General features: G+C 41.8%; 1 long non-coding RNA gene across 1 annotated transcript; it reads right to left on the bottom strand.

Annotated features, from left to right (window-relative positions):
• Positions 1–2,662: 2,662 nt before the first annotated feature.
• Positions 2,663–8,362, bottom strand: LOC138156523 (uncharacterized). Its single transcript, XR_011167171.1, has 3 exons — positions 8,181–8,362; positions 7,586–7,698; positions 2,663–2,808 (listed from the first exon to the last, which is right to left on the bottom strand). It is a non-coding gene; the product is annotated as an uncharacterized lncRNA (long non-coding RNA).
• Between the last annotated feature and the right edge of the window lie 3,533 nt (positions 8,363–11,895).

Raw genomic sequence — 11,895 nt, 5'->3', positions numbered from 1 at the left:
GTTAGGGTCAATTTGCACTCATCAGGACCTAGCTGTGGTATATGTTTTCTTCTCTGGGGACATGTTACATTTTCTAGGAGAAAAAATGCAAGCTTCTTAAGGGGAGGGGCTATTGTGTTTTCCCCCATTTTTTTTTTTGGAAGGGGGAAGGCAGGGCAATTGGGCTTAAGTGACTCACATGGCTAGTAAGTGTTAAGTGTCTGAGGCCGGATTTGAACTCAGGTCCTCCTGACTCCAGGGCTGGTGCTCTACCACCTAGCCACCCCTGTTTTCCCCTTTTTAGACACAGAGTCTGGAACCTGATACACAGCCTGCAAGATCTAAACCAGGGGTGGGGAACCTTTGACCTTAAGGCCACTTGGCCTTATGGTTCCCACCCTTGACCTAAACATTTAACAGAATTAAATTGAATGAATGAGTCACCTCTGTTCCCTTCTTGTAAGATCATATATTTAGGGTTGGTGACAGGAGTTCTTTACCTTATTTTGTGTCATGGATCCCTTGACCAGTCTGGGGAAGCCTTTGGACCCCTTAATGTTTTTAAATATATATAATACATCGAGTTACAAAAGAAATCTTTTATATTGAAATGTGATTTTCAAAATCTTTTTAAAAAGCAATTTTGCTGACCTCAGGTTAAGAGTCTGGGTTGGGGAGGACCTTACCAGTCCCCCTGGTCTCTGAATATTGTCAAGGCAGAATTTGCTGAAAGGCCCTGAACCTCTCCATCTCAAAGGGGAGCCTTGGAATTTCCAGCAGCTTCTGCCTCAGCCATGTCAGAGGGGACGTTGGATTCCAGTCCTGGCTCCTCGACTTTAAGCAGACCCCAACAGACCCCAGGCCTCTTCATTCTACTTGGGGCCTCAGTTTCCCCATGCCTCAGATAAAGGGGCTCTGGGCTCAGTGATATGTAAGGCCTCTTCTAGCCTTATTCACGTGATTCCGAGCTGATTAAACGGAGCCATCCCGGGCCTGAACACTGCCGGGCTGCCAGGCCTCCACGGCCTCCTCCGCCCTTTCAATAATTCATCAGGTTTCTATTTGACATCCATATTTTCCACTTCTTGCCCCTATTTCTCAGCAGAGTTCTTAATTACCTCCCAAGCTGCCGCCACCCAGCAGCTTATCTCATTCTGACTGCTTGACAGGGCTGTAAAACTGGAGATAAACCAAGGCAGGAGGGCCAGCCTCCTTATCAGGCCCTGGCTTCAATAATTAACTGGGGAGGGGACATAGAAACAGATAGGGTTGGAGGCTAGCCTGGGGAGAGAGCTGGAAATTCTCTGACTCCAAGCAAGCCTCCTGGACCTTGGGCCTTATCGCAATTCACTTTCTTATTCATGGCAAGCTTCCTTCTCTTGGCTACCTCTTTTCCTCTCTTATTTCATGGAGCTGTCTCACCAGAAGAGTTTCCCTCCATGACTTTCTCCCCCTTGTCTTCAATCACCTGAAGGCCTCACAGCCCCTCCCCACAGTTTATTCCCTTTACTGTTTGGGCCAACAATTTAATTCTCTGAGCTTTATGCTGAACTGAGGTCAGGGCAACCAAAGGTAGAATAAAGAGGCCTGGGAAAACTCACTCACCTTGGAGCCTGCAACTGCACAGATAGGTGAAGAAAAGAAGCTGATCAGGGCCCTAAGGGCCTCCGTTACTTGGCCTGATCTGCTGCTTGTCGTTCAGTCCTTTCAGTCCTGTCTGATTCTCCTTGACCCCATTTGGGGTTTTCTTGTCAGAGATACTGGAGCGGTTGGCTGCTTCCTTCTCCAGCTCATTTTCCAGATGCGGAAACTGAGGCAAACAGGGTGAAGTGACTTGCCCAGGGTCACATAACCAGTAAATGTCTGAAGCCAAATTTGAACTCAAGTCTTCCTGGAGTCAGGAAATCAATAGCTCTACTTATCAAGAGAACCTCAAGATGTTCCTGGAATTTCTTCCAGGTGTTTTCCCCCCTCTTTTCAATGATGTACTTTAAAATAAACTGAAAGCAAAATAGACAGGTACAAAGGTAAAAACAAACAAACAAAACCCCAGTCACCTAGCTGCCCTGCCTATCTCCCAAGGGAGTTATTTATTTAATTTTTATTTCTCTATTTTTCAGTAGTCCCTTGACATTTATTCATTGACAGGACCAAGGTCACAACTAGAAGGCTTCAGTTTTCCTGACTCTACAACCTCTCTGCTGTGATTCTCCACAGGATCCTGATACCCAGTTCTATTGGCTTATCTTTCATTCATTTATTCATCCGCTGATTTTATTCACTCATTTCAATGAATTTTTTCAAGCATTTATTGTGTTGGGAGGAAACAAAGATCAGAGGATTGTGGTCCCTGCCTTGAAAGAACTGACAGTCTTGATAGGGAGACATACACACCTTCATAAAATGCATGAAAACAACCAATACTTCATTGTGTGACCTTGACCAAGCCATGTATCTTCTGTGTGCCTCAGTTTCCTCATATGTAAAAATGAAGAGGGTGAACTGGATGATCTCATGATCCTACAAAAACATATTCAGATGTCAAGTGGAACAGAGAGACTGCCCTGAAACTTGGTGATGGAACCAAAGGTTCCTTCTTCTCTCTTTGGGAAGAGGCAGAAATAATCTTTTTCTGCCCAAGTTTCCTCATTGGTAAAATGGAGATAATAGCACCTACCTCTAAGGATTGTTGTTGTTGTTGTTGTCATCAACATCATCACCACCTTCTTCTTCTCCTCCTCCTCCTCCTCCACAGCAGACATTTATGTAGCCTAATCAGGTTTGGAAAGCATTGTAGATACTTGATCTTAATTATGCCTCATGATGATCCTGTGAGTTAAGTAGGTAAGGTATTCATATACATTTTGCAGATGAGGAAACTGAGGCTCAGGAAAGGGTAAGTGACTTATCTGGGGTCACTCAGCTAGTATCAGAAGCACAGGTGATATAACAGAAATAGCCGTCTCTAGAGTCACAGGAGTTGAAAGTCATACCACCAATGCTTACCTCTTCAAAGTTATTTAACTTCCCTGTACCTCAGTTTCCCAATCTCAAAAATCAGGGGGTTAAACTATGACATCTGTGGTCCCTTCCAGTCTGATATCTAAGATCCTACAGTGCTGCTCTGATCTGACCCCAGTTACTTCACTCTCCACGGTACCATGCGGTCTCTTCCTCAGAGGATTTCCCCACTTCTCACAGCCAAAAGATTCACATCAACTGACTAGATTCCTATGGCAGCCAGGGCCTTTCTGGCATCTACTGAGGCATTTTGGGCACAGCCTGACTTTAATGAGCTTTCAGCAAGGAAGCTGCCTCCTCAAAGTCCACATGGCCATTTTATCCAAAGGGAAACAGTCAGGGAGCTGTAGAAAAGAAGGTGATTGCAAATTCTGTGAAAGTAAAATGGGAGTGGGTCATGAAAAAACCCATCACAGGAACCCTCTATGGGGCCATCAGGAAAGAGACTTCATTCCCTCTGAGAAAAACATCTGATTCAAATTAAAGCAGAACTCAATTCAATTCAACAAGCAGGTGTCAGGCACTGGGCTAGGCGCTCTTCACACAAAGATAGAAATGGAAGTTTTTAAGGTCCTAGATTTACAGCTGGAAGGTTTTGCCAATCCCCTCATTTTACAGATAAGGAAACTGAGGCACAGGGAGGTGAAGAGACTTGTCCAAAATCACATAGGGCCAAGACTTGAACTCAAGTCTTGTGACCCTAAATTTTTTCCACTCTACTATGATGCCTCCTATGCCCTGAAGGAGTTTATACCCTAAGTCAGAAGCAAGCCAGGACAAATTCAGTTCAACAATTAGAATTTAGAAGAATAAGAATTTTCCCCCTATTTTTTGGAAGGGTGAGGGATGAAGGGCTTTAGAATCTTTAGAATTTAGAATTCTAAGGTTTTAAAATCCCTAGTTTCTTTCAAAGCTCAACTCATTTTGCCATCCCTCCTGTAGGAGACATTTCCTGACTCTCCAGGTACTGCTTCGGTGTTTCCCCACTAAATTGACCATATGTATGCACGTGATGCCCTCCTTGAGGACAGGGACTCTTTCATTTTGCCTGGCACTATTTAAATAATAAATACTTAACAATTTTAAATAATTAAATAAATTTAATAATTGAAATTTAAATAATTTAAGTAATAAATACTTAACAAGTTTGTCAATTGATTAGACCAGTAATATTGGTGATAGGGAGCGGGGGAAATCCCAGTGTGGAAATTCTCCAACTGACATGGACCAGAAACTTGGCATAAGACAGTTTGAGAGAGTTGCTTGGTATCACTGAAAAGTTAAGTGATTTCCCCAGAGTTACACAAGTCACGTGTGTCAGCAATGCACCTTGAACTTACATTTTTCCAACTACCAAAGCCACCCCTCTATCCACAAGGTCTCTCTCCTACTTTCTTATTCCTAGCAAATCTTCCATTTTCCACCAGAAATTGCATTTGCAGTGAGTGACAGTCCAAGAGACCATCCCCTATGCCTGGCATCCTCTACCTCTGCATCTCTCCTTCTCTTCCTTCAAGGCTCACTTGGGGTCCCTGTTGTTATTTGTCCTTCGTTTTTGAAAAGGAGCAATGACATCATGGGGTGACTTCTTGACTTGCACCATGAATTGGATTGAAGTGAGGCCGAGTCGCACAAAATCATCAGCCTCATTCCCTCCTCCAGAGTCACCACCAAAGTCCAGTAGCAAGACCAGTCAGGATGATGGGCAATGGCCCGGGATGCAGACCTTACTGTCTTCCATGTTTGGCCAAGCTCTAAGTGCACAGTTCTACCTACTCTGGGACTCCTTCCTTGGCCCCTCCCGGCTACCACTGCCCCAACCCACCTCAGATTTTTCTAGAGTACGTTGTCTGGATCTCTTTTTGGCTCCTTCACTCTCTACCCTGAATGATCCTTACCTGTGTCTATTATCTCCCCAGCGGAACATAAGCTTCTTGATGGCAGGGACATTTTTGGGGAGAGGTAAGGACTAGCTAAGGGTAGAGCAAAGTCACTGGCACAGAGTAGGAACTTTAAAAGATGTTTGTTCAAAATTGAATGCTGTTAGACATTATGAAGAAAAGGAAAGCATGAGAAGACATATGAAATGATGCTGAGTATAGTGAGCAAAACAATATATTCAACGACTATGGCAGTATCACAGCAGACTATGGAAACAATAACAATGGGGCGGCTAGGTGGCACAGTGAATAGAGCACTGGCTGTGGAGTCAGGAGGATCTGAGTTCAAATCCAGCTTCAGACACTTAACACAAAACTAGCCATGTGACTTTGGGCAAGTCACTTAACCCCAATTGCCCTGCATTCCCCCCTCCAAACAGCAATAAATAAATAAATGTTTAAAAAAAAGAAAAAGATGGGATGGCTAGGTGGCACAGTGAGTAGAGCACCAGCCCTGGAGCCAGGAGGACCTGAGTTAGGATCCGGCCTCAGACACTTAACACACACACACACACACACAAACTAGCCATGTGACCTTGGGCAAGTCACTTAGCCCCAAGTGCCCTCCAAAAAGCAAAAGAAAAGAAAAAGACCAACCAAATATACCCTGGATATTGAATTCTCTGTAATTATAATGATCAAGCTTGGACCAAAAAAAAAAAAAGAGGAAAAAGGTATGAAATACAGTATATTTCTGCCATATTGGTGATGAGGGACTGCTTGGAAAGAGCAATGGACCTGGGGTCAGAGTTCAAGTAGATGACACCTCTGTGATATTGGACAAGACATTAAAGCTCTCTGGGCCTCAGTTTCTTCATCTGTAAAATGAGGGTACTGAACCCAATGACCTCTGAGATCCTACTTAGGTTTTAATCTATGATCCTAAGATATGTAGGCTAGCTTATTAAATTTCCTTTTAAATTCTTTTTTTCCAAGAGTTAGTTGATCTAAGGAGGGGAAGAACCAGGGAAAGATGTTTGGAAATGACAGTGATATAAAAACTACCATATCAGTGTGTGTTTTTTAAAAAACAGTCCTTGCATACATTTTAAAAAATAAAGCATTTTCCGTTAAAAATGATGGGATTTGGAGAGAAAGTCATTTTGATTAGTGAATACCCCAAATTATAGGAAATTTTGAAAGCAATTTAATTGATTTTGAGTATCTATTGTTTGCCAAGAAAACTCCAAGTGGGGTCACAAAGAGTGGGTTTTGACTGAAAAGACTGAACAATGACAACAATCTATTGTTAGTACTTAGTAGTTAGTATTTAGTAGGCTAAGGAGATGTCTTTCTATCAGGATTTAACTGAACTTCTGGAATTTTAAGAGGGCTTCACCAAAGAATCCCAGACCAGGGATCCGTAAAGTGACCCTGTTGGGTCCTGATTAGTATGAACAAGGAATCCTGTGAAATGGTAGCATTATTTGAATTCAAGCACTGCATATTTCCACTGGACTGGAACCAAAGACCATGTTTTACATAACTATAACTTAGAATAGTGTGGACTCAAATATATTTGACCACTTTGGGAGATCTATTATTCACACTAATTGGGACCTAGTTATGGGTCTTCATTGCAACAAGAGAGGCCTCAATAAAGCCTCCTGGGGGCAGAGGCATGAAGGAGGAGGGATAACCAGGGGAGGATGTAACCAGCTTAGTTCCTTGAATCCTGGGCCCACTGGTGTTTGGGTCATGGTGGGAAGAAGAGAAAGGGAGGGACTGAGAAAAATGGGGGATCTCTCACCCCAGAGTGTGCACAGCCAGCTCTTTTGAGCTGCCCATCACAGTTCCTGATCCTTGCATGGACACTTGGGTCAGAATCACCTTCACAACATGAACATGGGTTCATGATGGAAACCCAAGATCATGGCTTTCATAGGCAGAGGCTAAGCTCTCCCTCAAGTGAGTTTATTTTGTTTTCCAGCTCTGATGTTGCCAGCAGGGACACTAGGTAGAGCCAATGTGAGAGATCTGAGAAGCCAGATTGAAACACAGGATGTGGAATTACCCGGGAAAGAAGAGAAAGAATGAGTCCTGCCCAAATCCAGATAGAGGCAGATTGTTGCAGGAAAAGGCTATGGATCTCGGAGGGGCACATAAACTCTAGGTGTAGGGGGTTACAGTCTCCAATAAAACCTAGGGGTGTACTTTAATGAATTCTGTTGTGGTTTCGACATTTCAATTGTGTCTGATTCTTCATGACTCCATTTGGGGTTTCCTTGGCAAAGATACTAAGTGGTTTGCCATTTCCTTCTCCAGCTCATTTTACAGATGAGGAAACTGAGGCAAACAGGTTCACCTAGTTAGAAAGTGTCTGAGTCTGGATTTGAACTCAAGAAAATGAGTCTTCCTGACTCCTGGTTCAGCACTCTATTTACTGCACTACCTAGCTGCCCACTTTAATGGATAGAATGATAAATTTAGAGTTGGAAAAAGCCAATTGAGTTGAATCTTCTTATTTTAAAGATCAAGAAACTGAAGCTCAAGGAGGTTAAGTATTTTGTCCTTCCAGGTAGTGGTCCCTGTAGGAATGAGACCCCAGTCCTCTGATCCCAGCGCTCCCAGCATTCTTTCCACTATTAATTATTCATAGGACTTAGAGGTAAGAAGAGTCCTCACTTAGCAAGATAGTGTTATACCTGAATCAGGTCACCGAAGAGTCAGGAGATCTGGATTCTAATCCCAGTTTTGATGTTTCCTATCTTGGTAATCTTGGGCAACTACTTTCAGTCCCAGGAGCACCAATTCTCACCTGTGTAATGAAGAGAATGATACTTGGGCTATCTACCTCTATAGGCAATAATGAGCTAAGTGCTTTGTAAACCTTAAGGTACTCTATAATTCGAGTTAATGCTGGAGATCCTCTAGTCTGACCCTTGAAAATCTACAGAGAAAGAAACTGAGGCATAAAGATTTTAAGTGGTTTGCTTGCAATCAATCAAATTAAAAAAAAATTGGGGTCCACTGTGTGCCAGGAATTGGTTAGACTTTAAGAAACAGCAGGGATAAAAACAAAAACAACAACAAAAATAAAAACCACAGAAGGGCGGGGACTTGAATCCAGTTCTTTTGACTCCAAATTTAGGGTTTTCCCCATTTGCTTCAGTGGGTGATATTAGAAATTACTGAAATGGAGGCTGAAGTGAGACACTGCCCCAGTGGGGACCACCCCCAATATTTTAAAATAACAACATGGCCCCTCAGGGAAACTGTGTCAGGACCCCTGCTACTCACTTTCCAGAGGTGGTTGGCTCAGTAGGGGAGGCTGGTTAAAACTGGATTGTCTCAGGAGGGAGTTTCCCTAAAAATGGGTTTAATTCCAAAGACTCAGCCCAGGAGAATGTAATTAGAAATTGTCTGGTGAAATCAGAAACTTTTGGTAGCCCTAAACAGTTAGCCAGACAGACAAAATCTAGACTTCCTAACACACCTCTTAACCAATAAGAGCCCAGTATGCAAAGGAGGGCATCTGATATTTTCTGTTAATTGGACGAAAGACCTCTGACTTCACAACTCCTCTACCCACTCATCTCAGAACTGCTTTCCAAGCCTTCAATAAAGTTTTTGTCAAAGTTTCGTGTGTGTGTGTGTGTGTGTGTGTGTGTGTGTGTTTTAATTTTTATCAGCTGGTCCTGGTTTCCTGTGTTTCCTGTCTCAGTTTTAAAAAAAAAAAAAGAACTATTCGCGGACAGCATGTGCCCAGGGGCTTGAGGAATGAGAGCATTTTGTACCCTGTGTGATTTTGTTTTCTCCCTGTTTTAAAACTCTGGATTCCAAAGTCCTGAACATCAATTACCCAGAAAAGCTGTGAATACCAAGCAAGAGTTAGACTGATGTCACAAACCACAGGACTGGAGTAGTTTCCATGAAGATGTTGCTTGTCAAAAAGTCCGTGACTCAGCAGCAATTCTAGGCTAAAAATGAACGAAGGATTTAAAAGTCTCAGGACCTGGGTTCAAATCCTGCCTCTGACGTTTACTAGCTGTGTTTATATATGTGCCTTTGGCAAGTCATTTTCTCAATCTCACCCTCGAATTCCTTACCTCTCAAATAAGAAGGGACTGGTAGAGGTATAAAGGAAAAAACACACAGTTTACAAGGACTGATGTTGACAGACTTGGCCCTTCTCAGCAATGCAAGGACCTAAAACAATTCCAAAGGATGCATGATGGAAAATGCCAGCCTCATCCAGAGAAAGAAACATGGAGTCAGAATGCAGAGGGAAGCAGACTATTTTCTTTTTTGTTTTGTTTTGTTTTATTATTTTTTCTTTCTTTCTCATGGTTTTCCCCATTTGTTATAATTCTTCTATGCAACGTGACTAATGTGAAAATGTGTTTTTTGCAAGCCATCTTGGGGAGGGAGGGGGAGAAAATTTAAAATTTATGGAAGTGAATGTTGAAAACTAAAAATAAACAATTTAATTTAAAAAAAAATAAGATAAATAAAGGAAAGAGCATTGGATTTAGATTTACTTCCTGCCTTGGTGACCTTGTGTAAGTCACTTCCTTTTCACTCCTTTAGGTCTCAGTTCATCTGAGAAGATGAGAAAATTATGCTAAATGATTACAAAAACTTCCAGCTCAGAAAGCCATGTGGTCACCCTGCTATTTACTGACTGTATAATTCTACCCAGCCTGGAGAAATGAAAGAAGTGAGCTTCTTTATTCTGCAAAAGGGAAAACACATGGGTGTGGGGAGAAAGAAACATGATCATAATTCTTCAACTGTCATGTAAAAAGAGGAAGGAGGTTTCCGATTCATCCCAGTGGGCAGAATGAAGGTGGAGGGGTGGTTGTCAGTTACTGACAGGCAGATTCTAACTTAAAATGAGGGAGAACTGTATTTGGGATGCCCTGGGGAGGGAGGGAGTTTCAGGTCACTGAAGTATTCAAGCAGACATTACATGCTGATTTGTTAAAGTCATTGCAGGAAGGATTTGTGCCTTGGTAGCAACTGATCTAAATGGTCTCTGTGGTCCCTTTTAAGTTAAAGATTTTGTAGATCTGTGAAATATAGTTTTCCATTTTAGGATTTCCCTCTCCTTTTAGTCATGCCAAATATGTCATTTTCATTTCTTTTCAAAAATGTTTATTGATAGCTTTTTGGGGGGTTTTACATCACATATTCCAATATCTCTCTCCCCTCCCCCACCCATGGAGCCATCCCTTATGACAAAGAACGCAAAACAAAAACAGTTCAGCAAAGTTAACACATCAATAAAGTACAATAGTATATAAAGTGTTGCACAGAACAATCTCCCAGCCTTGAAAAGAAGGGTGGGAGGGACATGTATTCTTAGTTCTTTCGTTCTAGCACAAACTTGGTCATTATATAATTACATATGTGTGTGTGAGTGTGTGTGTGTGTACATTATGTATGTATGTGATGTATATATAATTATAGAATTAAGCAGCATTCAATCTCAAGGTATTTTTGGTCGTTGGTGTCCTTTCCATTTCCATTGCTGTACTCATTGGACATTGTGTTTTCCTCGTTCCACTTAACATCAGTTTACATAAATCTTCCAGTAGTACTCTGTATTCTTTTTATTCATCGTGTCTTGATTTTATTTCTGTTATATTAATGTAGTACACTTTGGCTATTTCCAAAGGAGATAGGCATCTTTTGTTTCCAGTTCAACAAACAGTGCTACTGTAAATATTTTATAGTATGTGGGGTCTTCCTGTCTTTGACCTCCTTGAGATTTATGCCTGTTGGTGGGATCTCTGGGTCAAAAGGCATGAATATTTAGCTCCCTTTCTTTGCATAATTCCAAATTGTTTTCCAGAACAGCTGGACCAGTTTGCAACTCCACTGATAGTTCATTTATGTGCATATGTGTAGGTCTCATTAATAATAATAATAACTGACATTTATATAATTTTTGTCCACAATCGCATTTGATCTTCACAACAGCCTTTTAAGGGTAGGTATTTTGCAGAAGAGGAAACTAAGGTTGAGAGGTTAAGTGATTTCTTCAGGGTCACACAGTTACTAAGCAACTCCCTAGGGATTTGAACTTTGTTCTTCCTGACTAAGGCTGCCTTCTAGGGAAAGATACAAACCAAGCTTCCCTATTAAACTTTTTAACAAACTAACAATCACCTCCTACCCCCAAATCTGAATTTCATGGTTCTGACATCAATAGAGAGCTGGAGTTCACCACCTGAAAGAAAATATGTCCAGAAATGTGAGAACTATTAGAAATTTACTTTCTTCTGGAGGAAGTAAATTCTACTAAAGTTACCTTTTTCAGGAAATAGATATTGTCTTGTTCCCCCCCCCCCCAATAGCACTCTGGGGCACTCACTATCCATGGGAAAAATCTTTTAAATCTCTTCAGAAATCACTCCACATCTCATAACACATGAAACCCCTTAACCCTACCCTCCAACCCCCTTCCCCACCCAAAGCAGAAGTAGGGCTGAAGGGATGCCAGGAGGCAATGAGTTAAACAGTTAATATTTGTGTCCTGTAGAACATGAAGGAAATGGGATCTTAGTAGCAATTATATCTATTTGGCTTTTTAATGACCTCAATCTTCCTGAATCAAAGATCCATCTCTTTTTCCTTCTTTCCTTCCTCCCTTCTTTCTTTCATTCTTTTTTCTTCCTTTCTTTTTCTCTTTCCTTCCTTTTTCTTATATTCTTTGCTTTCTTTTCTTATTCTTTCATTCTTTCCTTTTTCTTTTTTTCCAAATTTCCCTTTCCTTTCTTCTTCCTTCTGTCTTTTTCTCCCTTGCCTTTTTCTTTCTCATTTTCATTCTTTCTTCCCTCCCTCTCCCTCTCTCCCTTCTTTTTTCCTTCCTTCTTTTTTCTTTCCTTCTTTTCCTTTCTTCCTCCCTCTCCCTCCCTTCCTCCCTCCCTCCTTCCTTCCTTTCCTCCCTCCCTCCCTCCCTCCCTTCCTTCCTTCCTTCCTTCCTTCCTTCCTTCCTTCCTTCCTTCCT

This window comes from Petaurus breviceps, unplaced genomic scaffold (genome assembly GCF_028583685.1).
Source record: "Petaurus breviceps papuanus isolate PSGF00001 unplaced genomic scaffold, PetGlider_PUasm1.0 99, whole genome shotgun sequence".
NCBI lineage: Eukaryota > Metazoa > Chordata > Mammalia > Diprotodontia > Petauridae > Petaurus > Petaurus breviceps.
This window is presented reverse-complemented; position numbering and strand designations above follow the sequence as displayed.